The 24770-nt window shown below is 38.5% G+C and overlaps 63 non-coding genes across 63 annotated transcripts; 21 read left to right on the top strand and 42 right to left on the bottom strand.

Moving 5' to 3' along the window:
- Positions 1–33: 33 nt before the first annotated feature.
- Trnae-cuc lies at positions 34–105 on the top strand. The gene has a single exon. It is a non-coding gene; the product is annotated as a tRNA-Glu (tRNA).
- A 358-nt stretch (positions 106–463) lies between these two features.
- Positions 464–535, bottom strand: Trnag-ucc. The gene has a single exon. It is a non-coding gene; the product is annotated as a tRNA-Gly (tRNA).
- A 654-nt stretch (positions 536–1189) lies between these two features.
- Positions 1190–1261, top strand: Trnae-cuc. Its single transcript has one exon. It is a non-coding gene; the product is annotated as a tRNA-Glu (tRNA).
- A 358-nt stretch (positions 1262–1619) lies between these two features.
- Trnag-ucc lies at positions 1620–1691 on the bottom strand. The gene has a single exon. It is a non-coding gene; the product is annotated as a tRNA-Gly (tRNA).
- A 185-nt stretch (positions 1692–1876) lies between these two features.
- On the bottom strand, positions 1877–1995 carry Trnal-caa. Its single transcript has 2 exons — positions 1958–1995; positions 1877–1921 (listed from the first exon to the last, which is right to left on the bottom strand). It is a non-coding gene; the product is annotated as a tRNA-Leu (tRNA).
- Positions 1996–2345: 350 nt separating this feature from the next.
- Trnae-cuc lies at positions 2346–2417 on the top strand. Its single transcript has one exon. It is a non-coding gene; the product is annotated as a tRNA-Glu (tRNA).
- Positions 2418–2775: 358 nt separating this feature from the next.
- Trnag-ucc lies at positions 2776–2847 on the bottom strand. The gene has a single exon. It is a non-coding gene; the product is annotated as a tRNA-Gly (tRNA).
- A 185-nt stretch (positions 2848–3032) lies between these two features.
- Positions 3033–3151, bottom strand: Trnal-caa. Its single transcript has 2 exons — positions 3114–3151; positions 3033–3077 (listed from the first exon to the last, which is right to left on the bottom strand). It is a non-coding gene; the product is annotated as a tRNA-Leu (tRNA).
- Positions 3152–3501: 350 nt separating this feature from the next.
- Positions 3502–3573, top strand: Trnae-cuc. Its single transcript has one exon. It is a non-coding gene; the product is annotated as a tRNA-Glu (tRNA).
- A 357-nt stretch (positions 3574–3930) lies between these two features.
- Trnag-ucc lies at positions 3931–4002 on the bottom strand. Its single transcript has one exon. It is a non-coding gene; the product is annotated as a tRNA-Gly (tRNA).
- Positions 4003–4187: 185 nt separating this feature from the next.
- Positions 4188–4306, bottom strand: Trnal-caa. The gene is made up of 2 exons: positions 4269–4306; positions 4188–4232 (listed from the first exon to the last, which is right to left on the bottom strand). It is a non-coding gene; the product is annotated as a tRNA-Leu (tRNA).
- Positions 4307–4656: 350 nt separating this feature from the next.
- Positions 4657–4728, top strand: Trnae-cuc. Its single transcript has one exon. It is a non-coding gene; the product is annotated as a tRNA-Glu (tRNA).
- A 358-nt stretch (positions 4729–5086) lies between these two features.
- On the bottom strand, positions 5087–5158 carry Trnag-ucc. Its single transcript has one exon. It is a non-coding gene; the product is annotated as a tRNA-Gly (tRNA).
- A 185-nt stretch (positions 5159–5343) lies between these two features.
- Positions 5344–5462, bottom strand: Trnal-caa. The gene is made up of 2 exons: positions 5425–5462; positions 5344–5388 (listed from the first exon to the last, which is right to left on the bottom strand). It is a non-coding gene; the product is annotated as a tRNA-Leu (tRNA).
- A 350-nt stretch (positions 5463–5812) lies between these two features.
- Positions 5813–5884, top strand: Trnae-cuc. Its single transcript has one exon. It is a non-coding gene; the product is annotated as a tRNA-Glu (tRNA).
- Positions 5885–6242: 358 nt separating this feature from the next.
- On the bottom strand, positions 6243–6314 carry Trnag-ucc. Its single transcript has one exon. It is a non-coding gene; the product is annotated as a tRNA-Gly (tRNA).
- Positions 6315–6499: 185 nt separating this feature from the next.
- Trnal-caa lies at positions 6500–6618 on the bottom strand. Its single transcript has 2 exons — positions 6581–6618; positions 6500–6544 (listed from the first exon to the last, which is right to left on the bottom strand). It is a non-coding gene; the product is annotated as a tRNA-Leu (tRNA).
- A 350-nt stretch (positions 6619–6968) lies between these two features.
- On the top strand, positions 6969–7040 carry Trnae-cuc. The gene has a single exon. It is a non-coding gene; the product is annotated as a tRNA-Glu (tRNA).
- Positions 7041–7398: 358 nt separating this feature from the next.
- Positions 7399–7470, bottom strand: Trnag-ucc. Its single transcript has one exon. It is a non-coding gene; the product is annotated as a tRNA-Gly (tRNA).
- Positions 7471–7655: 185 nt separating this feature from the next.
- Positions 7656–7774, bottom strand: Trnal-caa. Its single transcript has 2 exons — positions 7737–7774; positions 7656–7700 (listed from the first exon to the last, which is right to left on the bottom strand). It is a non-coding gene; the product is annotated as a tRNA-Leu (tRNA).
- Positions 7775–8124: 350 nt separating this feature from the next.
- Positions 8125–8196, top strand: Trnae-cuc. Its single transcript has one exon. It is a non-coding gene; the product is annotated as a tRNA-Glu (tRNA).
- A 358-nt stretch (positions 8197–8554) lies between these two features.
- Trnag-ucc lies at positions 8555–8626 on the bottom strand. Its single transcript has one exon. It is a non-coding gene; the product is annotated as a tRNA-Gly (tRNA).
- Positions 8627–8811: 185 nt separating this feature from the next.
- On the bottom strand, positions 8812–8930 carry Trnal-caa. Its single transcript has 2 exons — positions 8893–8930; positions 8812–8856 (listed from the first exon to the last, which is right to left on the bottom strand). It is a non-coding gene; the product is annotated as a tRNA-Leu (tRNA).
- Positions 8931–9710: 780 nt separating this feature from the next.
- Positions 9711–9782, bottom strand: Trnag-ucc. Its single transcript has one exon. It is a non-coding gene; the product is annotated as a tRNA-Gly (tRNA).
- A 185-nt stretch (positions 9783–9967) lies between these two features.
- Trnal-caa lies at positions 9968–10086 on the bottom strand. The gene is made up of 2 exons: positions 10049–10086; positions 9968–10012 (listed from the first exon to the last, which is right to left on the bottom strand). It is a non-coding gene; the product is annotated as a tRNA-Leu (tRNA).
- A 350-nt stretch (positions 10087–10436) lies between these two features.
- Positions 10437–10508, top strand: Trnae-cuc. Its single transcript has one exon. It is a non-coding gene; the product is annotated as a tRNA-Glu (tRNA).
- Positions 10509–10866: 358 nt separating this feature from the next.
- On the bottom strand, positions 10867–10938 carry Trnag-ucc. Its single transcript has one exon. It is a non-coding gene; the product is annotated as a tRNA-Gly (tRNA).
- A 185-nt stretch (positions 10939–11123) lies between these two features.
- On the bottom strand, positions 11124–11242 carry Trnal-caa. Its single transcript has 2 exons — positions 11205–11242; positions 11124–11168 (listed from the first exon to the last, which is right to left on the bottom strand). It is a non-coding gene; the product is annotated as a tRNA-Leu (tRNA).
- A 351-nt stretch (positions 11243–11593) lies between these two features.
- Positions 11594–11665, top strand: Trnae-cuc. Its single transcript has one exon. It is a non-coding gene; the product is annotated as a tRNA-Glu (tRNA).
- Positions 11666–12023: 358 nt separating this feature from the next.
- Trnag-ucc lies at positions 12024–12095 on the bottom strand. The gene has a single exon. It is a non-coding gene; the product is annotated as a tRNA-Gly (tRNA).
- Positions 12096–12280: 185 nt separating this feature from the next.
- Trnal-uaa lies at positions 12281–12399 on the bottom strand. Its single transcript has 2 exons — positions 12362–12399; positions 12281–12325 (listed from the first exon to the last, which is right to left on the bottom strand). It is a non-coding gene; the product is annotated as a tRNA-Leu (tRNA).
- Positions 12400–12749: 350 nt separating this feature from the next.
- Trnae-cuc lies at positions 12750–12821 on the top strand. Its single transcript has one exon. It is a non-coding gene; the product is annotated as a tRNA-Glu (tRNA).
- A 358-nt stretch (positions 12822–13179) lies between these two features.
- Trnag-ucc lies at positions 13180–13251 on the bottom strand. The gene has a single exon. It is a non-coding gene; the product is annotated as a tRNA-Gly (tRNA).
- A 185-nt stretch (positions 13252–13436) lies between these two features.
- Positions 13437–13555, bottom strand: Trnal-caa. Its single transcript has 2 exons — positions 13518–13555; positions 13437–13481 (listed from the first exon to the last, which is right to left on the bottom strand). It is a non-coding gene; the product is annotated as a tRNA-Leu (tRNA).
- Positions 13556–13888: 333 nt separating this feature from the next.
- Trnae-cuc lies at positions 13889–13960 on the top strand. Its single transcript has one exon. It is a non-coding gene; the product is annotated as a tRNA-Glu (tRNA).
- A 358-nt stretch (positions 13961–14318) lies between these two features.
- Positions 14319–14390, bottom strand: Trnag-ucc. Its single transcript has one exon. It is a non-coding gene; the product is annotated as a tRNA-Gly (tRNA).
- A 185-nt stretch (positions 14391–14575) lies between these two features.
- On the bottom strand, positions 14576–14694 carry Trnal-caa. Its single transcript has 2 exons — positions 14657–14694; positions 14576–14620 (listed from the first exon to the last, which is right to left on the bottom strand). It is a non-coding gene; the product is annotated as a tRNA-Leu (tRNA).
- Positions 14695–15044: 350 nt separating this feature from the next.
- Positions 15045–15116, top strand: Trnae-cuc. The gene has a single exon. It is a non-coding gene; the product is annotated as a tRNA-Glu (tRNA).
- Positions 15117–15474: 358 nt separating this feature from the next.
- On the bottom strand, positions 15475–15546 carry Trnag-ucc. Its single transcript has one exon. It is a non-coding gene; the product is annotated as a tRNA-Gly (tRNA).
- A 185-nt stretch (positions 15547–15731) lies between these two features.
- Positions 15732–15850, bottom strand: Trnal-uaa. Its single transcript has 2 exons — positions 15813–15850; positions 15732–15776 (listed from the first exon to the last, which is right to left on the bottom strand). It is a non-coding gene; the product is annotated as a tRNA-Leu (tRNA).
- A 333-nt stretch (positions 15851–16183) lies between these two features.
- Trnae-cuc lies at positions 16184–16255 on the top strand. The gene has a single exon. It is a non-coding gene; the product is annotated as a tRNA-Glu (tRNA).
- Positions 16256–16613: 358 nt separating this feature from the next.
- Positions 16614–16685, bottom strand: Trnag-ucc. Its single transcript has one exon. It is a non-coding gene; the product is annotated as a tRNA-Gly (tRNA).
- Positions 16686–16870: 185 nt separating this feature from the next.
- On the bottom strand, positions 16871–16989 carry Trnal-caa. Its single transcript has 2 exons — positions 16952–16989; positions 16871–16915 (listed from the first exon to the last, which is right to left on the bottom strand). It is a non-coding gene; the product is annotated as a tRNA-Leu (tRNA).
- A 350-nt stretch (positions 16990–17339) lies between these two features.
- Trnae-cuc lies at positions 17340–17411 on the top strand. The gene has a single exon. It is a non-coding gene; the product is annotated as a tRNA-Glu (tRNA).
- A 358-nt stretch (positions 17412–17769) lies between these two features.
- Trnag-ucc lies at positions 17770–17841 on the bottom strand. The gene has a single exon. It is a non-coding gene; the product is annotated as a tRNA-Gly (tRNA).
- A 185-nt stretch (positions 17842–18026) lies between these two features.
- Positions 18027–18145, bottom strand: Trnal-uaa. Its single transcript has 2 exons — positions 18108–18145; positions 18027–18071 (listed from the first exon to the last, which is right to left on the bottom strand). It is a non-coding gene; the product is annotated as a tRNA-Leu (tRNA).
- Positions 18146–18495: 350 nt separating this feature from the next.
- Trnae-cuc lies at positions 18496–18567 on the top strand. The gene has a single exon. It is a non-coding gene; the product is annotated as a tRNA-Glu (tRNA).
- A 358-nt stretch (positions 18568–18925) lies between these two features.
- On the bottom strand, positions 18926–18997 carry Trnag-ucc. The gene has a single exon. It is a non-coding gene; the product is annotated as a tRNA-Gly (tRNA).
- Positions 18998–19182: 185 nt separating this feature from the next.
- Positions 19183–19301, bottom strand: Trnal-caa. Its single transcript has 2 exons — positions 19264–19301; positions 19183–19227 (listed from the first exon to the last, which is right to left on the bottom strand). It is a non-coding gene; the product is annotated as a tRNA-Leu (tRNA).
- Positions 19302–19634: 333 nt separating this feature from the next.
- On the top strand, positions 19635–19706 carry Trnae-cuc. The gene has a single exon. It is a non-coding gene; the product is annotated as a tRNA-Glu (tRNA).
- A 358-nt stretch (positions 19707–20064) lies between these two features.
- Positions 20065–20136, bottom strand: Trnag-ucc. Its single transcript has one exon. It is a non-coding gene; the product is annotated as a tRNA-Gly (tRNA).
- Positions 20137–20321: 185 nt separating this feature from the next.
- Trnal-caa lies at positions 20322–20440 on the bottom strand. Its single transcript has 2 exons — positions 20403–20440; positions 20322–20366 (listed from the first exon to the last, which is right to left on the bottom strand). It is a non-coding gene; the product is annotated as a tRNA-Leu (tRNA).
- A 350-nt stretch (positions 20441–20790) lies between these two features.
- Trnae-cuc lies at positions 20791–20862 on the top strand. Its single transcript has one exon. It is a non-coding gene; the product is annotated as a tRNA-Glu (tRNA).
- Positions 20863–21220: 358 nt separating this feature from the next.
- Trnag-ucc lies at positions 21221–21292 on the bottom strand. Its single transcript has one exon. It is a non-coding gene; the product is annotated as a tRNA-Gly (tRNA).
- Positions 21293–21477: 185 nt separating this feature from the next.
- Positions 21478–21596, bottom strand: Trnal-caa. The gene is made up of 2 exons: positions 21559–21596; positions 21478–21522 (listed from the first exon to the last, which is right to left on the bottom strand). It is a non-coding gene; the product is annotated as a tRNA-Leu (tRNA).
- A 350-nt stretch (positions 21597–21946) lies between these two features.
- Positions 21947–22018, top strand: Trnae-cuc. The gene has a single exon. It is a non-coding gene; the product is annotated as a tRNA-Glu (tRNA).
- A 358-nt stretch (positions 22019–22376) lies between these two features.
- Trnag-ucc lies at positions 22377–22448 on the bottom strand. The gene has a single exon. It is a non-coding gene; the product is annotated as a tRNA-Gly (tRNA).
- Positions 22449–22633: 185 nt separating this feature from the next.
- Trnal-caa lies at positions 22634–22752 on the bottom strand. Its single transcript has 2 exons — positions 22715–22752; positions 22634–22678 (listed from the first exon to the last, which is right to left on the bottom strand). It is a non-coding gene; the product is annotated as a tRNA-Leu (tRNA).
- A 333-nt stretch (positions 22753–23085) lies between these two features.
- Positions 23086–23157, top strand: Trnae-cuc. The gene has a single exon. It is a non-coding gene; the product is annotated as a tRNA-Glu (tRNA).
- A 358-nt stretch (positions 23158–23515) lies between these two features.
- Trnag-ucc lies at positions 23516–23587 on the bottom strand. The gene has a single exon. It is a non-coding gene; the product is annotated as a tRNA-Gly (tRNA).
- A 185-nt stretch (positions 23588–23772) lies between these two features.
- Trnal-caa lies at positions 23773–23891 on the bottom strand. Its single transcript has 2 exons — positions 23854–23891; positions 23773–23817 (listed from the first exon to the last, which is right to left on the bottom strand). It is a non-coding gene; the product is annotated as a tRNA-Leu (tRNA).
- A 350-nt stretch (positions 23892–24241) lies between these two features.
- Positions 24242–24313, top strand: Trnae-cuc. Its single transcript has one exon. It is a non-coding gene; the product is annotated as a tRNA-Glu (tRNA).
- A 358-nt stretch (positions 24314–24671) lies between these two features.
- Trnag-ucc lies at positions 24672–24743 on the bottom strand. The gene has a single exon. It is a non-coding gene; the product is annotated as a tRNA-Gly (tRNA).
- Between the last annotated feature and the right edge of the window lie 27 nt (positions 24744–24770).

Raw genomic sequence — 24770 nt, 5'->3', positions numbered from 1 at the left:
TGATTTGTAATATGTATTTTTCAAGCGATTTAATCCCATATTGTCTAGTGGTTAGGATACCTGGCTCTCACCCAGGAGGCCCGGGTTCAATTCCCGGTATGGGAAAAGAGGAACTGGAATATTTTGCAAGTTTTGGCCATTTTTGTCAAATACATCTGGCAAACAGTTTCTGCGTTTCCAGAACTATTGCAATCGGCTTAACTTACATACATACGAGCCAAAATCTTTCTAGTACATTGGATATACTAAGTACATCGGCATGTTTCCATCGAGACTCCATCATAAAATGGTTTCTTTGCAAGAAATATCGCCAAGGAATAAGAAATTACATCTATGTCAATTATTCATGTGTGAACGAAAAAGAAATGAACAACTATATTTTACCTAAAGAGTAACATTTGTGTAAATTGACTCCAATTCCGTAGGTTGACTAGTCTGCTAAGAAATAGCACGATTGCTAAACTGCGATGGCCGAGAATGGAACTCGGGTCAATTGCTTGGAAGGCAACTATGCTAACCACTATACCACCATCGCTTGACGTGAGTTAGCGTCATGATTTCCGTATTGTCACATCTTTTTAAATTACAGAACATCGACCAGTATTACCACTTGGTGACCTTGTATCGTGGTACATTAAGCATTCTCTATCACTATATCAAAGCAACCTCTCTAATTATGTTGCAATGCGATGATCATGTGTTTTCAGATATTTATATGTTTGTCAGGAGTGGGATTTGAACCTACGCCTTCATTGAAGACCAGAATACTGCAACTTCTTTTATTGAAGCAAGGATTATGTCCTTGAGTCTGGCGCCTTAGACCGCTCGGCCATCCTGACCACATCAGGTGTACCTAAATTCCTTTGCCCAACAGATGTGACATTAAAACTCTTCTAACTCATTCAAGAGTTCCTTGCCTTAGGCGATTTTTACCAGGTCAACAATTGTATTACGTTGTATTGCGTTTGAATATGTATTTTTTTTGAATATATGTTTTCTTGAGTCTGGTGCCTTAGAGCTCTCGGCCATCCTGACCTCATCAGATCTAGCTAAATTTCTTTGCATTACAGATGTGGGATTTAAACTCTTCTAACTTATCCAAGAGTTCCTTGCCCTAGGCTGTTTATACCAGGACAACAATTGTATTATGTTGTATTGATTTGGAATATGTATTTTTCAAGCGATTTACTCCCATATTGTCTACTGGTTAGGATACCTGGCTCTCACCCAGGAGGCCCGGGTTCAATTCCCGGTATGGGAAAAGAGGAAGTGGAAAATTTTGCAAGTTTTGGCCATTTTTGTCAAATACATCTGACAAACAGTTTCTGCGTTTCCAGAACTATTGCAATCGGCTTAACTTACATACATACGAGCCAAAATCTTTCTAGTACATTGGATATACTAAGTACATCGGCATGTTTCCATCGAGACTCCATCATAAAATGGTTTCTTTGCAAGAAATATCGCCAAAGAATAAGAAATTACATCTATGTCAATTATTCATGTGTGAACGAAAAAGATTTGAACAACTATATTTTACCTAAAGAGTAACATTTGTGTAAATTGACTTCAATTCCGTAGGTTGACTAGTCTGCTAAGAAATAGCAAGATTGCTAAACTGCGATGGCCGAGAATCGAACTCGGGTCAATTGCTTGGAAGGCAACTATGCTAACCACTATACCACCATCGCTTGACGTGAGTTAGCGTCATGATTTCCGTATTGTCACATCTTTTTAAATTACAGAACATCGACCAGTATTACCACTTGGTGACCTTGTATCGTGGTACATTAAGCATTCTCTATCACTATATCAAAGCAACCTCTCTAATTATGTTGCAATGCGACGATCATGTGTTTTCAGATATTTATATGTTTGTCAGGAGTGGGATTTGAACCCACGCCTTCATTGAAGACCAGAATACTGCAACTTCTTTTATTGAAGCAAGGATTATATCCTTGAGTCTGGCGCCTTAGACCGCTCGGCCATCCTGACCACATCAGGTGTACCTAAATTCCTTTGCCCAACAGATGTGACATTAAAACTCTTCTAACTCATTCAAGAGTTCCTTGCCTTAGGCGATTTTTACCAGGTCAACAATTGTATTACGTTGTATTGCGTTTGAATATGTATTTTTTTTGAATATGTATTTTCTTGAGTCTGGTGCCTTAGAGCGCTCGGCCATCCTGACCTCATCAGATCTAGCTAAATTCCTTTGCATTACAGATGTGGGATTTAAACTCTTCTAACTTATCCAAGAGTTCCTTGCTCTAGGCTGTTTATACCAGGACAACAATTGTATTATGTTGTATTGATTTGGAATATGTATTTTTCAAGCGATTTAATCCCATATTGTCTAGTGGTTAGGATACCTGGCTCTCACCCAGGAGGCCCGGGTTCAATTCCCGGTATGGGAAAAGAGGAAGTGGAAAATTTTGCAAGTTTTGGCCATTTTTGTCAAATACATCTGGCAAACAGTTTCTGCGTTTCCAGAACTATTGCAATCGGCTTAACTTACATACATACGAGCCAAAATCTTTCTAGTACATTGGATATACTAAGTACATCGGCATGTTTCCATCGAGACTCCATCATAAAATGGTTTCTTTGCAAGAAATATCGCCAAGGAATAAGAAATTACATCTATGTCAATTATTCATGTGTGAACGAAAAAGAAATGAACAACTATATTTTACCTAAAGAGTAACATTTGTGTAAATTGACTTCAATTCCGTAGGTTGACTAGTCTGCTAAGAAATAGCAAGATTGCTAAACTACGATGGCCGAGAATCGAACTCGGGTCAATTGCTTGGAAGGCAACTATGCTAACCACTATACCACCATCGCTTGACGTGAGTTAGCGTCATGATTTCCGTATTGTCACATCTTTTTAAATTACAGAACATCGACCAGTATTACCACTTGGTGACCTTGTATCGTGGTACATTAAGCATTCTCTATCACTATATCAAAGCAACCTCTCTAATTATGTTGCAATGCGATGATCATGTGTTTTCAGATATTTATATGTTTGTCAGGAGTGGGATTTGAACCCACGCCTTCATTGAAGACCAGAATACTGCAACTTCTTTTATTAAAGCAAGGATTATGTCCTTGAGTCTGGCGCCTTAGACCGCTCGGCCATCCTGACCACATCAGGTGTACCTAAATTCCTTTGCCCAACAGATGTGACATTAAAACTCTTCTAACTCATTCAAGAGTTCCTTGCCTTAGGCGATTTTTACCAGGTCAACAATTGTATTACGTTGTATTGCGTTTGAATATGTATTTTTTTTGAATATGTATTTTCTTGAGTCTGGTGCCTTAGAGCGCTCGGCCATCCTGACCTCATCAGATCTAGCTAAATTCCTTTGCATTACAGATGTGGGATTTAAACTCTTCTAACTTATCCAAGAGTTCCTTGCCCTAGGCTGTTTATACCAGGACAACAATTGTATTATGTTGTATTGATTTGGAATATGTATTTTTCAAGTGATTTAATCCCATATTGTCTAGTGGTTAGGATACCTGGCTCTCACCCAGGAGGCCCGGGTTCAATTCCCGGTATGGGAAAAGAGGAACTGGAATATTTTGCAAGTTTTGGCCATTTTTGTCAAATACATCTGGCAAACAGTTTCTGCGTTTCCAGAACTATTGCAATCGGCTTAACTTACATACATACGAGCCAAAATCTTTCTAGTACATTGGATATACTAAGTACATCGGCATGTTTCCATCGAGACTCCATCATAAATGGTTTCTTTGCAAGAAATATCGCCAAGGAATAAGAAATTACATCTATGTCAATTATTCATGTGTGAACGAAAAAGAAATGAACAACTATATTTTACCTAAAGAGTAACATTTGTGTAAATTGACTCCAATTCCGTAGGTTGACTAGTCTGCTAAGAAATAGCAAGATTGCTAAACTGCGATGGCCGAGAATCGAACTCGGGTCAATTGCTTGGAAGGCAACTATGCTAACCACTATACCACCATCGCTTGACGTGAGTTAGCGTCATGATTTCCGTATTGTCACATCTTTTTAAATTACAGAACATCGACCAGTATTACCACTTGGTGACCTTGTATCGTGGTACATTAAGCATTCTCTATCACTATATCAAAGCAACCTCTCTAATTATGTTGCAATGCGATGATCATGTGTTTTCAGATATTTATATGTTTGTCAGGAGTGGGATTTGAACCCACGCCTTCATTGAAGACCAGAATACTGCAACTTCTTTTATTAAAGCAAGGATTATGTCCTTGAGTCTGGCGCCTTAGACCGCTCGGCCATCCTGACCACATCAGGTGTACCTAAATTCCTTTGCCCAACAGATGTGACATTAAAACTCTTCTAACTCATTCAAGAGTTCCTTGCCTTAGGCGATTTTTACCAGGTCAACAATTGTATTACGTTGTATTGCGTTTGAATATGTATTTTTTTTGAATATGTATTTTCTTGAGTCTGGTGCCTTAGAGCGCTCGGCCATCCTGACCTCATCAGATCTAGCTAAATTCCTTTGCATTACAGATGTGGGATTTAAACTCTTCTAACTTATCCAAGAGTTCCTTGCCCTAGGCTGTTTATACCAGGACAACAATTGTATTATGTTGTATTGATTTGTAATATGTATTTTTCAAGCGATTTAATCCCATATTGTCTAGTGGTTAGGATACCTGGCTCTCACCCAGGAGGCCCGGGTTCAATTCCCGGTATGGGAAAAGAGGAAGTGGAAAATTTTGCAAGTTTTGGCCATTTTTGTCAAATACATCTGGCAAACAGTTTCTGCGTTTCCAGAACTATTGCAATCGGCTTAACTTACATACATACGAGCCAAAATCTTTCTAGTACATTGGATATACTAAGTACATTGGCATGTTTCCATCGAGACTCCATCATAAAATGGTTTCTTTGCAAGAAATATCGCCAAAGAATAAGAAATTACATCTATGTCAATTATTCATGTGTGAACGAAAAAGAAATGAACAACTATATTTTACCTAAAGAGTAATATTTGTGTATATTGACTTCAATTCCGTAGGTTGACTAGTCTGCTAAGAAATAGCAAGATTGCTAAACTGCGATGGCCGAGAATCGAACTCGGGTCAATTGCTTGGAAGGCAACTATGCTAACCACTATACCACCATCGCTTGACGTAAGTTAGCGTCATGATTTCCGTATTGTCACATCTTTTTAAATTACAGAACATCGACCAGTATTACCACTTGGTGACCTTGTATCGTGGTACATTAAGCATTCTCTATCACTATATCAAAGCAACCTCTCTAATTATGTTGCAATGCGATGATCATGTGTTTTCAGATATTTATATGTTTGTCAGGAGTGGGATTTGAACCCACGCCTTCATTGAAGACCAGAATACTGCAACTTCTTTTATTGAAGCAAGGATTATATCCTTGAGTCTGGCGCCTTAGACCGCTCGGCCATCCTGACCACATCAGGTGTACCTAAATTCCTTTGCCCAACAGATGTGACATTAAAACTCTTCTAACTCATTCAAGAGTTCCTTGCCATAGGCTATTTATACCAGGTCAACAATTGTATTACGTTGTATTGCGTTTGAATATATAATTTTTTTGAATATGTATTTTCTTGAGTCTGGTGCCTTAGAGCGCTCGGCCATCCTGACCTCATCAGATCTAGCTAAATTCCTTTGCATTACAGATGTGGGATTTAATTTCTTCTAAATTATCCAAGAGTTCCTTGCCCTAGGCTGTTTATACCAGGACAACAATTGTATTATGTTGTATTGATTTGTAATATGTATTTTTCAAGCGATTTAATCCCATATTGTCTAGTGGTTAGGATACCTGGCTCTCACCCAGGAGGCCCGGGTTCAATTCCCGGTATGGGAAAAGAGGAAGTGGAAAATTTTGCAAGTTTTGGCCATTTTTGTCAAATACATCTGGCAAACAGTTTCTGCGTTTCCAGAACTATTGCAATCGGCTTAACTTACATACATACGAGCCAAAATCTTTCTAGTACATTGGATATACTAAGTACATTGGCATGTTTCCATCGAGACTCCATCATAAAATGGTTTCTTTGCAAGAAATATCGCCAAAGAATAAGAAATTACATCTATGTCAATTATTCATGTGTGAACGAAAAAGAAATGAACAACTATATTTTACCTAAAGAGTAATATTTGTGTATATTGACTTCAATTCCGTAGGTTGACTAGTCTGCTAAGAAATAGCAAGATTGCTAAACTGCGATGGCCGAGAATCGAACTCGGGTCAATTGCTTGGAAGGCAACTATGCTAACCACTATACCACCATCGCTTGACGTAAGTTAGCGTCATGATTTCCGTATTGTCACATCTTTTTAAATTACAGAACATCGACCAGTATTACCACTTGGTGACCTTGTATCGTGGTACATTAAGCATTCTCTATCACTATATCAAAGCAACCTCTCTAATTATGTTGCAATGCGATGATCATGTGTTTTCAGATATTTATATGTTTGTCAGGAGTGGGATTTGAACCCACGCCTTCATTGAAGACCAGAATACTGCAACTTCTTTTATTGAAGCAAGGATTATATCCTTGAGTCTGGCGCCTTAGACCGCTCGGCCATCCTGACCACATCAGGTGTACCTAAATTCCTTTGCCCAACAGATGTGACATTAAAACTCTTCTAACTCATTCAAGAGTTCCTTGCCATAGGCTATTTATACCAGGTCAACAATTGTATTACGTTGTATTGCGTTTGAATATGTAATTTTTTTGAATATGTATTTTCTTGAGTCTGGTGCCTTAGAGCGCTCGGCCATCCTGACCTCATCAGATCTAGCTAAATTCCTTTGCATTACAGATGTGGGATTTAATTTCTTCTAACTTATCCAAGAGTTCCTTGCCCTAGGCTGTTTATACCAGGACAACAATTGTATTATGTTGTATTGATTTGGAATATGTATTTTTCAACCGATTTACTCCCATATTGTCTACTGGTTAGGATACCTGGCTCTCACCCAGGAGGCCCGGGTTCAATTCCCGGTATGGGAAAAGAGGAAGTGGAAAATTTTGCAAGTTTTGGCCATTTTTGTCAAATACATCTGGCAAACAGTTTCTGCGTTTCCAGAACTATTGCAATCGGCTTAACTTACATACATACGAGCCAAAATCTTTCTAGTACATTGGATATACTAAGTACATTGGCATGTTTCCATCGAGACTCCATCATAAAATGGTTTCTTTGCAAGAAATATCGCCAAAGAATAAGAAATTACATCTATGTCAATTATTCATGTGTGAACGAAAAAGAAATGAACAACTATATTTTACCTAAAGAGTAATATTTGTGTAAATTGACTTCAATTCCGTAGGTTGACTAGTCTGCTAAGAAATAGCAAGATTGCTAAACTGCGATGGCCGAGAATCGAACTCGGGTCAATTGCTTGGAAGGCAACTATGCTAACCACTATACCACCATCGCTTGACGTAAGTTAGCGTCATGATTTCCGTATTGTCACATCTTTTTAAATTACAGAACATCGACCAGTATTACCACTTGGTGACCTTGTATCGTGGTACATTAAGCATTCTCTATCACTATATCAAAGCAACCTCTCTAATTATGTTGCAATGCGATGATCATGTGTTTTCAGATATTTATATGTTTGTCAGGAGTGGGATTTGAACCCACGCCTTCATTGAAGACCAGAATACTGCAACTTCTTTTATTGAAGCAAGGATTATATCCTTGAGTCTGGCGCCTTAGACCGCTCGGCCATCCTGACCACATCAGGTTTACCTAAATTCCTTTGCCCAACAGATGTGACATTAAAACTCTTCTAACTCATTCAAGAGTTCCTTGCCATAGGCTATTTATACCAGGTCAACAATTGTATTACGTTGTATTGCGTTTGAATATGTAATTTTTTTGAATATGTATTTTCTTGAGTCTGGTGCCTTAGAGCGCTCGGCCATCCTGACCTCATCAGATCTAGCTAAATTCCTTTGCATTACAGATGTGGGATTTAATTTCTTCTAACTTATCCAAGAGTTCCTTGCCCTAGGCTGTTTATACCAGGACAACAATTGTATTATGTTGTATTGATTTGGAATATGTATTTTTCAAGCGATTTACTCCCATATTGTCTACTGGTTAGGATACCTGGCTCTCACCCAGGAGGCCCGGGTTCAATTCCCGGTATGGGAAAAGAGGAAGTGGAAAATTTTGCAAGTTTTGGCCATTTTTGTCAAATACATCTGGCAAACAGTTTCTGCGTTTCCAGAACTATTGCAATCGGCTTAACTTACATACATACGAGCCAAAATCTTTCTAGTACATTGGATATACTAAGTACATTGGCATGTTTCCATCGAGACTCCATCATAAAATGGTTTCTTTGCAAGAAATATCGCCAAAGAATAAGAAATTACATCTATGTCAATTATTCATGTGTGAACGAAAAAGAAATGAACAACTATATTTTACCTAAAGAGTAATATTTGTGTATATTGACTTCAATTCCGTAGGTTGACTAGTCTGCTAAGAAATAGCAAGATTGCTAAACTGCGATGGCCGAGAATCGAACTCGGGTCAATTGCTTGGAAGGCAACTATGCTAACCACTATACCACCATCGCTTGACGTAAGTTAGCGTCATGATTTCCGTATTGTCACATCTTTTTAAATTACAGAACATCGACCAGTATTACCACTTGGTGACCTTGTATCGTGGTACATTAAGCATTCTCTATCACTATATCAAAGCAACCTCTCTAATTATGTTGCAATGCGATGATCATGTGTTTTCAGATATTTATATGTTTGTCAGGAGTGGGATTTGAACCCACGCCTTCATTGAAGACCAGAATACTGCAACTTCTTTTATTGAAGCAAGGATTATATCCTTGAGTCTGGCGCCTTAGACCGCTCGGCCATCCTGACCACATCAGGTGTACCTAAATTCCTTTGCCCAACAGATGTGACATTAAAACTCTTCTAACTCATTCAAGAGTTCCTTGCCATAGGCTATTTATACCAGGTCAACAATTGTATTACGTTGTATTGCGTTTGAATATGTAATTTTTTTGAATATGTATTTTCTTGAGTCTGGTGCCTTAGAGCGCTCGGCCATCCTGACCTCATCAGATCTAGCTAAATTCCTTTGCATTACAGATGTGGGATTTAATTTCTTCTAACTTATCCAAGAGTTCCTTGCCCTAGGCTGTTTATACCAGGACAACAATTGTATTATGTTGTATTGATTTGGAATATGTATTTTTCAAGCGATTTACTCCCATATTGTCTACTGGTTAGGATACCTGGCTCTCACCAAGGAGGCCCGGGTTCAATTCCCGGTATGGGAAAAGAGGAAGTGGAAAATTTTGCAAGTTTTGGCCATTTTTGTCAAATACATCTGGCAAACAGTTTCTGCGTTTCCAGAACTATTGCAATCGGCTTAACTTACATACATACGAGCCAAAATCTTTCTAGTACATTGGATATACTAAGTACATTGGCATGTTTCCATCGAGACTCCATCATAAAATGGTTTCTTTGCAAGAAATATCGCCAAAGAATAAGAAATTACATCTATGTCAATTATTCATGTGTGAACGAAAAAGAAATGAACAACTATATTTTACCTAAAGAGTAATATTTGTGTAAATTGACTTCAATTCCGTAGGTTGACTAGTCTGCTAAGAAATAGCAAGATTGCTAAACTGAGATGGCCGAGAATCGAACTCGGGTCAATTGCTTGGAAGGCAACTATGCTAACCACTATACCACCATCGCTTGACGTAAGTTAGCGTCATGATTTCCGTATTGTCACATCTTTTTAAATTACAGAACATCGATCAGTATTACCACTTGGTGACCTTGTATCGTGGTACATTAAGCATTCTCTATCACTATATCAAAGCAACCTCTCTAATTATGTTGCAATGCGATGATCATGTGTTTTCAGATATTTATATGTTTGTCAGGAGTGGGATTTGAACCCACGCCTTCATTGAAGACCAGAATACTGCAACTTCTTTTATTGAAGCAAGGATTATATCCTTGAGTCTGGCGCCTTAGACCGCTCGGCCATCCTGACCACATCAGGTGTACCTAAATTCCTTTGCCCAACAGATGTGACATTAAAACTCTTCTAACTCATTCAAGAGTTCCTTGCCATAGGCTATTTATACCAGGTCAACAATTGTATTACGTTGTATTGCGTTTGAATATGTAATTTTTTTGAATATGTATTTTCTTGAGTCTGGTGCCTTAGAGCGCTCGGCCATCCTGACCTCATCAGATCTAGCTAAATTCCTTTGCATTACAGATGTGGGATTTAATTTCTTCTAACTTATCCAAGAGTTCCTTGCCCTAGGCTGTTTATACCAGGACAACAATTGTATTATGTTGTATTGATTTGGAATATGTATTTTTCAACCGATTTACTCCCATATTGTCTACTGGTTAGGATACCTGGCTCTCACCCAGGAGGCCCGGGTTCAATTCCCGGTATGGGAAAAGAGGAAGTGGAAAATTTTGCAAGTTTTGGCCATTTTTGTCAAATACATCTGGCAAACAGTTTCTGCGTTTCCAGAACTATTGCAATCGGCTTAACTTACATACATACGAGCCAAAATCTTTCTAGTACATTGGATATACTAAGTACATCGGCATGTTTCCATCGAGACTCCATCATAAAATGGTTTCTTTGCAAGAAATATCGCCAAAGAATAAGAAATTACATCTATGTCAATTATTCATGTGTGAACGAAAAAGAAATGAACAACTATATTTTACCTAAAGAGTAACATTTGTGTAAATTGACTTCAATTCCGTAGGTTGACTAGTCTGCTAAGAAATAGCAAGATTGCTAAACTGCGATGGCCGAGAATCGAACTCGGGTCAATTGCTTGGAAGGCAACTATGCTAACCACTATACCACCATCGCTTGACGTAAGTTAGCGTCATGATTTCCGTATTGTCACATCTTTTTAAATTACAGAACATCGACCAGTATTACCACTTGGTGACCTTGTATCGTGGTACATTAAGCATTCTCTATCACTATATCAAAGCAACCTCTCTAATTATGTTGCAATGCGATGATCATGTGTTTTCAGATATTTATATGTTTGTCAGGAGTGGGATTTGAACCCACGCCTTCATTGAAGACCAGAATACTGCAACTTCTTTTATTGAAGCAAGGATTATATCCTTGAGTCTGGCGCCTTAGACCGCTCGGCCATCCTGACCACATCAGGTGTACCTAAATTCCTTTCCCCAACAGATGTGACATTAAAACTCTTCTAACTCATTCAAGAGTTCCTTGCCTTAGGCGATTTTTACCAGGTCAACAATTGTATTACGTTGTATTGCGTTTGAATATGTATTTTTTTTTGAATATGTATTTTCTTGAGTCTGGTGCCTTAGAGCGCTCGGCCATCCTGACCTCATCAGATCTAGCTAAATTCCTTTGCATTACAGATGTGGGATTTAAACTCTTCTAACTTATCCAAGAGTTCCTTGCCCTAGGCTGTTTATACCAGGACAACAATTGTATTATGTTGTATTGATTTGGAATATGTATTTTTCAAGCGATTTACTCCCATATTGTCTACTGGTTAGGATACCTGGCTCTCACCCAGGAGGCCCGGGTTCAATTCCCGGTATGGGAAAAGAGGAACTGGAAAATTTTGCAAGTTTTGGCCATTTTTGTCAAATACATCTGGCAAACAGTTTCTGCGTTTCCAGAACTATTGCAATCGGCTTAACTTACATACATACGAGCCAAAATCTTTCTAGTACATTGGATATACTAAGTACATCGGCATGTTTCCATCGAGACTCCATCATAAAATGGTTTCTTTGCAAGAAATATCGCCAAGGAATAAGAAATTACATCTATGTCAATTATTCATGTGTGAACGAAAAAGAAATGAACAACTATATTTTACCTAAAGAGTAACATTTGTGTATATTGACTTCAATTCCGTAGGTTGACTAGTCTGCTAAGAAATAGCAAGATTGCTAAACTACGATGGCCGAGAATCGAACTCGTGTCAATTGCTTGGAAGGCAACTATGCTAACCACTATACCACCATCGCTTGACGGGAGTTAGCGTCATGATTTCCGTATTGTCACATCTTTTTAAATTACAGAACATCGACCAGTATTACCACTTGGTGACCTTGTATCGTGGTACATTAAGCATTCTCTATCACTATATCAAAGCAACCTCTCTAATTATGTTGCAATGCGATGATCATGTGTTTTCAGATATTTATATGTTTGTCAGGAGTGGGATTTGAACCCACGCCTTCATTGAAGACCAGAATACTGCAACTTCTTTTATTGAAGCAAGGATTATGTCTTTAAGTCTGGCGCCTTAGACCGCTCGGCCATCCTGACCACATCAGGTGTACCTAAATTCCTTTGCCCAACAGATGTGACATTAAAACTCTTCTAACTCATTCAAAAAATCCTTGCCATAGGCGATTTATACCAGGTCAACAATTGTATTACGTTGTATTGCGTTTGAATATGTATTTTTTTTGAATATGTATTTTCTTGAGTCTGGTGCCTTAGAGCGCTCGGCCATCCTGACCTCATCAGATCTAGCTAAATTTCTTTGCATTACAGATGTGGGATTTAAACTCTTCTAACTTATCCAAGAGTTCCTTGCCCTAGGCTGTTTATACCAGGACAACAATTGTATTATGTTGTATTGATTTGGAATATGTATTTTTCAAGCGATTTAATCCCATATTGTCTAGTGGTTAGGATACCTGGCTCTCACCCAGGAGGCCCGGGTTCAATTCCCGGTATGGGAAAAGAGGAAGTGGAAAATTTTGCAAGTTTTGGCCATTTTTGTCAAATACATCTGGCAAACAGTTTCTGCGTTTCCAGAACTATTGCAATCGGCTTAACTTACATACATACGAGCCAAAATCTTTCTAGTACATTGGATATACTAAGTACATCGGCATGTTTCCATCGAGACTCCATCATAAAATGGTTTCTTTGCAAGAAATATCGCCAAAGAATAAGAAATTACATCTATGTCAATTATTCATGTGTGAACGAAAAAGAAATGAACAACTATATTTTACCTAAAGAGTAACATTCGTGTAAATTGACTTCAATTCCGTAGGTTGACTAGTCTGCTAAGAAATAGCAAGATTGCTATACTGCGATGGCCGAGAATCGAACTCGGGTCAATTGCTTGGAAGGCAACTATGCTAACCACTATACCACCATCGCTTGACGTAAGTTAGCGTCATGATTTCCGTATTGTCACATCTTTTTTAATTACAGAACATCGACCAGTATTACCACTTGGTGACCTTGTATCGTGGTACATTAAGCATTCTCTATCACTATATCAAAGCAACCTCTCTAATTATGTTGCAATGCGATGATCATGTGTATTCAGATATTTATATGTTTGTCAGGAGTAGGATTTGAACCCACGCCTTCATTGAAGACCAGAATACTGAAACTTCTTTTATTGAAGCAAGGTTTATGTCCTTGAGTCTGGCGCCTTAGACCGCTCGGCCATCCTGACCACATCAGGTGTACCTAAATTCCTTTGCCCAACAGATGTGACATTAAAACTCTTCTAACTCATTCAAGAGTTCCTTGCCATAGGCGATTTTTACCAGGTCAACAATTGTATTACGTTGTATTGCGTTTGAATATGTATTTTCTTGAGTCTGGTGCCTTAGAGCGCTCGGCCATCCTGACCTCATCAGATCTAGCTAAATTTCTTTGCATTACAGATGTGGGATTTAAACTCTTCTAACTTATCCAAGAGTTCCTTGCCCTAGGCTGTTTATACCAGGACAACAATTGTATTATGTTGTATTGATTTGGAATATGTATTTTTCAAGCGATTTAATCCCATATTGTCTAGTGGTTAGGATACCTGGCTCTCACCCAGGAGGCCCGGGTTCAATTCCCGGTATGGGAAAAGAGGAACTGGAAAATTTTGCAAGTTTTGGCCATTTTTGTCAAATACATCTGGCAAACAGTTTCTGCGTTTCCAGAACTATTGCAATCGGCTTAACTTACATACATACGAGCCAAAATCTTTCTAGTACATTGGATATACTAAGTACATCGGCATGTTTCCATCGAGACTCCATCATAAAATGGTTTCTTTGCAAGAAATATCGCCAAGGAATAAGAAATTACATCTATGTCAATTATTCATGTGTGAACGAAAAAGAAATGAACAACTATATTTTACCTAAAGAGTAACATTTGTGTAAATTGACTCCAATTCCGTAGGTTGACTAGTCTGCTAAGAAATAGCAAGATTGCTATACTGCGATGGCCGAGAATCGAACTCGGGTCAATTGCTTGGAAGGCAACTATGCTAACCACTATACCACCATCGCTTGAAGTGAGTTAGCGTCATGATTTCCGTATTGTCACATCTTTTTAAATTACAGAACATCGACCAGTATTACCACTTGGTGACCTTGTATCGTGGTACATTAAGCATTCTCTATCACTATATCAAAGCAACCTCTCTAATTATGTTGCAATGCGATGATCATGTGTATTCAGATATTTATATGTTTGTCAGGAGTGGGATTTGAACCCACGCCTTCATTGAAGACCAGAATACTGCAACTTCTTTTATTGAAGCAAGGTTTATGTCCTTGAGTCTGGCGCCTTAGACCGCTCGGCCATCCTGACCACATCAAGTGTACCTAAATTCCTTTGCCCAACAGATGTGACATTAAAACTCTTCTAACTCATTCAAGAGTTCCTTGCCATAGGCGATTTATACCAGGTCAACAATTGTATTACGTTGTATTGCGTTTGAATATGTATTTTTTTTGAATATGTATTTTCTTGAGTCTGGTGCCTTAGAGCGCTCGGCCATCCTGACCTCATCAGATCTAGCTAAATTTCTTTGCATTACAGATGTGGGATTTAAACTCTTCTAACTTATCCAAGAGTTCCTTGCCCTAGGCTGTTTATACCAGGACAACAATTGTATTATGTTGTATTGATTTGGAATATGTATTTTTCAAGCGATTTAATCCCATATTGTCTAGTGGTTAGGATACCTGGCTCTCACCCAGGAGGCCCGGGTTCAATTCCCGGTATGGGAAAAGAGGAAGTGGAAAATTTTGCAAGTTTTGGCCATTTTTGTCAAATACATCTGGCAAACAGTTTCTGCGTTTCCAGAACTATTGCAATCGGCTTAACTTACATACATACGAGCCAAAATCTTTCTAGTACATTGGATATACTAAGTACATCGGCATGTTTCCATCGAGACTCCATCATAAAATGGTTTCTTTGCAAGAAATATCGCCAAGGAATAAGAAATTACATCTATGTCAATTATTCATGTGTGAACGAAAAAGAAATGAACAACTATATTTTACCTAAAGAGTAACATTTGTGTATATTGACTTCAATTCCGTAGGTTGACTAGTCTGCTAAGAAATAGCAAGATTGCTAAACTGCGATGGCCGAGAATCGAACTCGGGTCAATTGCTTGGAAGGCAACTATGCTAACCACTATACCACCATCGCTAAACGTAAGTTAGCGTCATGATTTCCGTATTGTCACATCTTTTTAAATTACAGAACATCGACCAGTATTACCACTTGGTGACCTTGTATCGTGGTACATTAAGCATTCTCTATCACTATATCAAAGCAACCTCTCTAATTATGTTGCAATGCGATGATCATGTGTTTTCAGATATTTATATGTTTGTCAGGAGTGGGATTTGAACCCACGCCTTCATTGAAGACCAGAATACTGCAACTTCTTTTATTGAAGCAAGGATTATGTCTTTAAGTCTGGCGCCTTAGACCGCTCGGCCATCCTGACCACATCAGGTGTACCTAAATTCCTTTGCCCAACAGATGTGACATTAAAACTCTTCTAACTCATTCAAGAGTTCCTTGCCATAGGCGATTTTTACCAGGTCAACAATTGTATTACGTTGTATTGCGTTTGAATATGTATTTTCTTGAGTCTGGTGCCTTAGAGCGCTCGGCCATCCTGACCTCATCAGATCTAGCTAAATTTCTTTGCATTACAGATGTGGGATTTAAACTCTTCTAACTTATCCAAGAGTTCCTTGCCCTAGGCTGTTTATACCAGGACAACAATTGTATTATGTTGTATTGATTTGGAATATGTATTTTTCAAGCGATTTAATCCCATATTGTCTAGTGGTTAGGATACCTGGCTCTCACCCAGGAGGCCCGGGTTCAATTCCCGGTATGGGAAAAGAGGAACTGGAAAATTTTGCAAGTTTTGGCCATTTTTGTCAAATACATCTGGCAAACAGTTTCTGCGTTTCCAGAACTATTGCAATCGGCTTAACTTACATACATACGAGCCAAAATCTTTCTAGTACATTGGATATACTAAGTACATCGGCATGTTTCCATCGAGACTCCATCATAAAATGGTTTCTTTGCAAGAAATATCGCCAAGGAATAAGAAATTACATCTATGTCAATTATTCATGTGTGAACGAAAAAGAAATGAACAACTATATTTTACCTAAAGAGTAACATTTGTGTAAATTGACTCCAATTCCGTAGGTTGACTAGTCTGCTAAGAAATAGCAAGATTGCTATACTGCGATGGCCGAGAATCGAACTCGGGTCAATTGCTTGGAAGGCAACTATGCTAACCACTATACCACCATCGCTTGAAGTGAGTTAGCGTCATGATTTCCGTATTGTCACATCTTTTTAAATTACAGAACATCGACCAGTATTACCACTTGGTGACCTTGTATCGTGGTACATTAAGCATTCTCTATCACTATATCAAAGCAACCTCTCTAATTATGTTGCAATGCGATGATCATGTGTATTCAGATATTTATATGTTTGTCAGGAGTGGGATTTGAACCCACGCCTTCATTGAAGACCAGAATACTGCAACTTCTTTTATTGAAGCAAGGTTTATGTCCTTGAGTCTGGCGCCTTAGACCGCTCGGCCATCCTGACCACATCAAGTGTACCTAAATTCCTTTGCCCAACAGATGTGACATTAAAACTCTTCTAACTCATTCAAGAGTTCCTTGCCATAGGCGATTTATACCAGGTCAACAATTGTATTACGTTGTATTGCGTTTGAATATGTATTTTTTTTGAATATGTATTTTCTTGAGTCTGGTGCCTTAGAGCGCTCGGCCATCCTGACCTCATCAGATCTAGCTAAATTTCTTTGCATTACAGATGTGGGATTTAAACTCTTCTAACTTATCCAAGAGTTCCTTGCCCTAGGCTGTTTATACCAGGACAACAATTGTATTATGTTGTATTGATTTGGAATATGTATTTTTCAAGCGATTTAATCCCATATTGTCTAGTGGTTAGGATACCTGGCTCTCACCCAGGAGGCCCGGGTTCAATTCCCGGTATGGGAAAAGAGGAAGTGGAAAATTTTGCAAGTTTTGGCCATTTTTGTCAAATACATCTGGCAAACAGTTTCTGCGTTTCCAGAACTATTGCAATCGGCTTAACTTACATACATACGAGCCAAAATCTTTCTAGTACATTGGATATACTAAGTACATCGGCATGTTTCCATCGAGACTCCATCATAAAATGGTTTCTTTGCAAGAAATATCGCCAAGGAATAAGAAATTACATCTATGTCAATTATTCATGTGTGAACGAAAAAGAAATGAACAACTATATTTTACCTAAAGAGTAACATTTGTGTATATTGACTTCAATTCCGTAGGTTGACTAGTCTGCTAAGAAATAGCAAGATTGCTAAACTGCGATGGCCGAGAATCGAACTCGGGTCAATTGCTTGGAAGGCAACTATGCTAACCACTATACCACCATCGCTAAACGTAAGTTAGCGTCATGATTTCCGTATTGTCACATCTTTTTAAATTACAGAACATCGACCAGTATTACCACTTGGTGACCTTGTATCGTGGTACATTAAGCATTCTCTATCACTATATCAAAGCAACCTCTCTAATTATGTTGCAATGCGATGATCATGTGTTTTCAGATATTTATATGTTTGTCAGGAGTGGGATTTGAACCCACGCCTTCATTGAAGACCAGAATACTGCAACTTCTTTTATTGAAGCAAGGATTATGTCTTTAAGTCTGGCGCCTTAGACCGCTCGGCCATCCTGACCACATCAGGTGTACCTAAATTCCTTTGCCCAACAGATGTGACATTAAAACTCTTCTAACTCATTCAAAAAATCCTTGCCATAGGCGATTTATACCAGGTCAACAATTGTATTACGTTGTATTGCGTTTGAATATGTATTTTTTTTGAATATGTATTTTCTTGAGTCTGGTGCCTTAGAGCGCTCGGCCATCCTGACCTCATCAGATCTAGCTAAATTTCTTTGCATTACAGATGTGGGATTTAAACTCTTCTAACTTATCCAAGAGTTCCTTGCCCTAGGCTGTTTATACCAGGACAACAATTGTATTATGTTGTATTGATTTGGAATATGTATTTTTCAAGCGATTTAATCCCATATTGTCTAGTGGTTAGGATACCTGGCTCTCACCCAGGAGGCCCGGGTTCAATTCCCGGTATGGGAAAAGAGGAAGTGGAAAATTTTGCAAGTTTTGGCCATTTTTGTCAAATACATCTGGCAAACAGTTTCTGCGTTTCCAGAACTATTGCAATCGGCTTAACTTACATACATACGAGCCAAAATCTTTCTAGTACATTGGATATACTAAGTACATCGGCATGTTTCCATCGAGACTCCATCATAAAATGGTTTCTTTGCAAGAAATATCGCCAAAGAATAAGAAATTACATCTATGTCAATTATTCATGTGTGAACGAAAAAGAAATGAACAACTATATTTTACCTAAAGAGTAACATTCGTGTAAATTGACTTCAATTCCGTAGGTTGACTAGTCTGCTAAGAAATAGCAAGATTGCTATACTGCGATGGCCGAGAATCGAACTCGGGTCAATTGCTTGGAAGGCAACTATGCTAACCACTATACCACCATCGCTTGACGTAAGTTAGCGTCATGATTTCCGTATTGTCACATCTTTTTTAATTACAGAACATCGACCAGTATTACCACTTGGTGACCTTGTATCGTGGTACATTAAGCATTCTCTATCACTATATCAAAGCAACCTCTCTAATTATGTTGCAATGCGATGATCATGTGTATTCAGATATTTATATGTTTGTCAGGAGTAGGATTTGAACCCACGCCTTCATTGAAGACCAGAATACTGAAACTTCTTTTATTGAAGCAAGGTTTATGTCCTTGAGTCTGGCGCCTTAGACCGCTCGGCCATCCTGACCACATCAGGTGTACCTAAATTCCTTTGCCCAACAGATGTGACATTAAAACTCTTCTAACTCATTCAAGAGTTCCTTGCCATAGGCGATTTTTACCAGGTCAACAATTGTATTACGTTGTATTGCGTTTGAATATGTATTTTCTTGAGTCTGGTGCCTTAGAGCGCTCGGCCATCCTGACCTCATCAGATCTAGCTAAATTTCTTTGCATTACAGATGTGGGATTTAAACTCTTCTAACTTATCCAAGAGTTCCTTGCCCTAGGCTGTTTATACCAGGACAACAATTGTATTATGTTGTATTGATTTGGAATATGTATTTTTCAAGCGATTTAATCCCATATTGTCTAGTGGTTAGGATACCTGGCTCTCACCCAGGAGGCCCGGGTTCAATTCCCGGTATGGGAAAAGAGGAACTGGAAAATTTTGCAAGTTTTGGCCATTTTTGTCAAATACATCTGGCAAACAGTTTCTGCGTTTCCAGAACTATTGCAATCGGCTTAACTTACATACATACGAGCCAAAATCTTTCTAGTACATTGGATATACTAAGTACATCGGCATGTTTCCATCGAGACTCCATCATAAAATGGTTTCTTTGCAAGAAATATCGCCAAGGAATAAGAAATTACATCTATGTCAATTATTCATGTGTGAACGAAAAAGAAATGAACAACTATATTTTACCTAAAGAGTAACATTTGTGTAAATTGACTCCAATTCCGTAGGTTGACTAGTCTGCTAAGAAATAGCAAGATTGCTATACTGCGATGGCCGAGAATCGAACTCGGGTCAATTGCTTGGAAGGCAACTATGCTAACCACTATACCACCATCGCTTGAAGTGAGTTAGCGTCATGATTTCCGTATTGTCACATCTTTTTAAATTACAGAACATCGACCAGTATTACCACTTGGTGACCTTGTATCGTGGTACATTAAGCATTCTCTATCACTATATCAAAGCAACCTCTCTAATTATGTTGCAATGCGATGATCATGTGTATTCAGATATTTATATGTTTGTCAGGAGTGGGATTTGAACCCACGCCTTCATTGAAGACCAGAATACTGCAACTTCTTTTATTGAAGCAAGGTTTATGTCCTTGAGTCTGGCGCCTTAGACCGCTCGGCCATCCTGACCACATCAAGTGTACCTAAATTCCTTTGCCCAACAGATGTGACATTAAAACTCTTCTAACTCATTCAAGAGTTCCTTGCCATAGGCGATTTATACCAGGTCAACAATTGTATTACGTTGTATTGCGTTTGAATATGTATTTTTTTTGAATATGTATTTTCTTGAGTCTGGTGCCTTAGAGCGCTCGGCCATCCTGACCTCATCAGATCTAGCTAAATTTCTTTGCATTACAGATGTGGGATTTAAACTCTTCTAACTTATCCAAGAGTTCCTTGCCCTAGGCTGTTTATACCAGGACAACAATTGTATTATGTTGTATTGATTTGGAATATGTATTTTTCAAGCGATTTAATCCCATATTGTCTAGTGGTTAGGATACCTGGCTCTCACCCAGGAGGCCCGGGTTCAATTCCCGGTATGGGAAAAGAGGAAGTGGAAAATTTTGCAAGTTTTGGCCATTTTTGTCAAATACATCTGGCAAACAGTTTCTGCGTTTCCAGAACTATTGCAATCGGCTTAACTTACATACATACGAGCCAAAATCTTTCTAGTACATTGGATATACTAAGTACATCGGCATGTTTCCATCGAGACTCCATCATAAAATGGTTTCTTTGCAAGAAATATCGCCAAGGAATAAGAAATTACATCTATGTCAATTATTCATGTGTGAACGAAAAAGAAATGAACAACTATATTTTACCTAAAGAGTAACATTTGTGTATATTGACTTCAATTCCGTAGGTTGACTAGTCTGCTAAGAAATAGCAAGATTGCTAAACTGCGATGGCCGAGAATCGAACTCGGGTCAATTGCTTGGAAGGCAACTATGCTAACCACTATACCACCATCGCTAAACGTAAGTTAGCGTCATGATTTCCGTATTGTCACATCTTTTTAAATTACAGAACATCGACCAGTATTACCACTTGGTGACCTTGTATCGTGGTACATTAAGCATTCTCTATCACTATATCAAAACAACCTCTCTAATTATGTTGCAATGCGATCATCATGTGTATTCAGATATTTATATGTTTGTCAGGAGTGGGATTTGAACCCACGCCTTCATTGAAGACCAGAATACTGCAACTTCTTTTATTGAAGCAAGGTTTATTTCCTTGAGTCTGGCGCCTTAGACCGCTCGGCCATCCTGACCACATCAAGTGTACCTAAATTCCTTTGCCCAACAGATGTGACATTAAAACTCTTCTAACTCATTCAAGAGTTCCTTGCCATAGGCGATTTATACCAGGTCAACAATTGTATTACGTTGTATTGCGTTTGAATATGTATTTTTTTTGAATATGTATTTTCTTGAGTCTGGTGCCTTAGAGCGCTCGGCCATCCTGACCTCATCAGATCTAGCTAAATTTCTTTGCATTACAGATGTGGGATTTAAACTCTTCTAACTTATCCAAGAGTTCCTTGCCCTAGGCTGTTTATACCAGGACAACAATTGTATTATGTTGTATTGATTTGGAATATGTATTTTTCAAGCGATTTAATCCCATATTGTCTAGTGGTTAGGATACCTGGCTCTCACCCAGGAGGCCCGGGTTCAATTCCCGGTATGGGAAAAGAGGAAGTGGAAAATTTTGCAAGTTTTGGCCATTTTTGTCAAATACATCTGGCAAACAGTTTCTGCGTTTCCAGAACTATTGCAATCGGCTTAACTTACATACATACGAGCCAAAATCTTTCTAGTACATTGGATATACTAAGTACATCGGCATGTTTCCATCGAGACTCCATCATAAAATGGTTTCTTTGCAAGAAATATCGCCAAGGAATAAGAAATTACATCTATGTCAATTATTCATGTGTGAACGAAAAAGAAATGAACAACTATATTTTACCTAAAGAGTAACATTTGTGTATATTGACTTCAATTCCGTAGGTTGACTAGTCTGCTAAGAAATAGCAAGATTGCTAAACTGCGATGGCCGAGAATCGAACTCGGGTCAATTGCTTGGAAGGCAACTATGCTAACCACTATACCACCATCGCTTGACGTAAGTTAGCGTCATGATTTCCGTATTGTCACATCTTTTTAAATTACAGAACATCGACCAGTATTACCACTTGGTGACCTTGTATCGTGGTACATTAAGCATTCTCTATCACTATATCAAAACAACCTCTCTAATTATGTTGCAATGCGATGATCATGTGTATTCAGATATTTATATGTTTGTCAGGAGTAGGATTTGAACCCACGCCTTCATTGAAGACCAGAATACTGCAACTTCTTTTATTGAAGCAAGGTTTATGTCCTTGAGTCTGGCGCCTTAGACCGCTCGGCCATCCTGACCACATCAGGTGTACCTAAATTCCTTTGCCCAACAGATGTGACATTAAAACTCTTCTAACTCATTCAAGAGTTCCTTGCCATAGGCGATTTTTACCAGGTCAACAATTGTATTACGTTGTATTGCGTTTGAATATGTATTTTCTTGAGTCTGGTGCCTTAGAGCGCTCGGCCATCCTGACCTCATCAGATCTAGCTAAATTTCTTTGCATTACAGATGTGGGATTTAAACTCTTCTAACTTATCCAAGAGTTCCTTGCCCTAGGCTGTTTATACCAGGACAACAATTGTATTATGTTGTATTGATTTGGAATATGTATTTTTCAAGCGATTTAATCCCATATTGTCTAGTGGTTAGGATACCTGGCTCTCACCCAGGAGGCCCGGGTTCAATTCCCGGTATGGGAAAAGAGGAACTGGAAAATTTTGCAAGTTTTGGCCATTTTTGTCAAATACATCTGGCAAACAGTTTCTGCGTTTCCAGAACTATTGCAATCGGCTTAACTTACATACATACGAGCCAAAATCTTTCTAGTACATTGGATATACTAAGTACATCGGCATGTTTCCATCGAGACTCCATCATAAAATGGTTTCTTTGCAAGAAATATCGCCAAGGAATAAGAAATTACATCTATGTCAATTATTCATGTGTGAACGAAAAAGAAATGAACAACTATATTTTACCTAAAGAGTAACATTTGTGTATATTGACTTCAATTCCGTAGGTTGACTAGTCTGCTAAGAAATAGCAAGATTGCTAAACTGCGATGGCCGAGAATCGAACTCGGGTCAATTGCTTGGAAGGCAACTATGCTAACCACTATACCACCATCGCTTGACGTAAGTTAGCGTCATGATTTCCGTATTGTCACATCTTTTTAAATTACAGAACATCGACCAGTATTACCACTTGGTGACCTTGTATCGTGGTACATTAAGCATTCTCTATCACTATATCAAAACAACCTCTCTAATTATGTGGCAATGCGATGATCATGTGTATTCAGATATTTATATGTTTGTCAGGAGTGGGATTTGAACCCACGCCTTCATTGAAGACCAGAATACTGCAACTTCGTTTATTGAAGCAAGGTTTATGTCCTTGAGTCTAGCGCCTTAGACCGCTCGGCCATCCTGACCACATCAAGTGTACCTAAATTCCTTTGCCCAACAGATGTGACATTAAAACTCTTCTAACTCATTCAAGAGTTCCTTGCCATAGGCGATTTATACCAGGTCAACAATTGTATTACGTTGTATTGCGTTTGAATATGTATTTTTTTTGAATATGTATTTTCTTGAGTCTGGTGCCTTAGAGCGCTCGGCCATCCTGACCTCATCAGATCTAGCTAAATTTCTTTGCATTACAGATGTGGGATTTAAACTCTTCTAACTTATCCAAGAGTTCCTTGCCCTAGGCTGTTTATACCAGGACAACAATTGTATTATGTTGTATTGATTTGGAATATGTATTTTTCAAGCGATTTAATCCCATATTGTCTAGTGGTTAGGATACCTAGCTCTCACCCAGGAGGCCCGGGTTCAATTCCCGGTATGGGAAAAGAGGAAGTGGAAAATTTTGCAAGTTTTGGCCATTTTTGTCAAATACATCTGGCAAACAGTTTCTGCGTTTCCAGAACTATTGCAATCGGCTTAACTTACATACATACGAGCCAAAATCTTTCTAGTACATTGGATATACTAAGTACATCGGCATGTTTCCATCGAGACTCCATCATAAAATGGTTTCTTTGCAAGAAATATCGCCAAGGAATAAGAAATTACATCTATGTCAATTATTCATGTGTGAACGAAAAAGAAATGAACAACTATATTTTACCTAAAGAGTAACATTTGTGTATATTGACTTCAATTCCGTAGGTTGACTAGTCTGCTAAGAAATAGCAAGATTGCTAAACTGCGATGGCCGAGAATCGAACTCGGGTCAATTGCTTGGAAGGCAACTATGCTAACCACTATACCACCATCGCTTGACGTAAGTTAGCGTCATGATTTCC

Source organism: Daphnia pulicaria, chromosome 1 (assembly GCF_021234035.1).
Source record: "Daphnia pulicaria isolate SC F1-1A chromosome 1, SC_F0-13Bv2, whole genome shotgun sequence".
NCBI classification, from domain to species: Eukaryota; Metazoa; Arthropoda; class Branchiopoda; order Diplostraca; family Daphniidae; genus Daphnia; species Daphnia pulicaria.
Note: the sequence above shows the minus strand (reverse complement) of the source record. Positions and strands in the feature narration are given on the sequence as shown.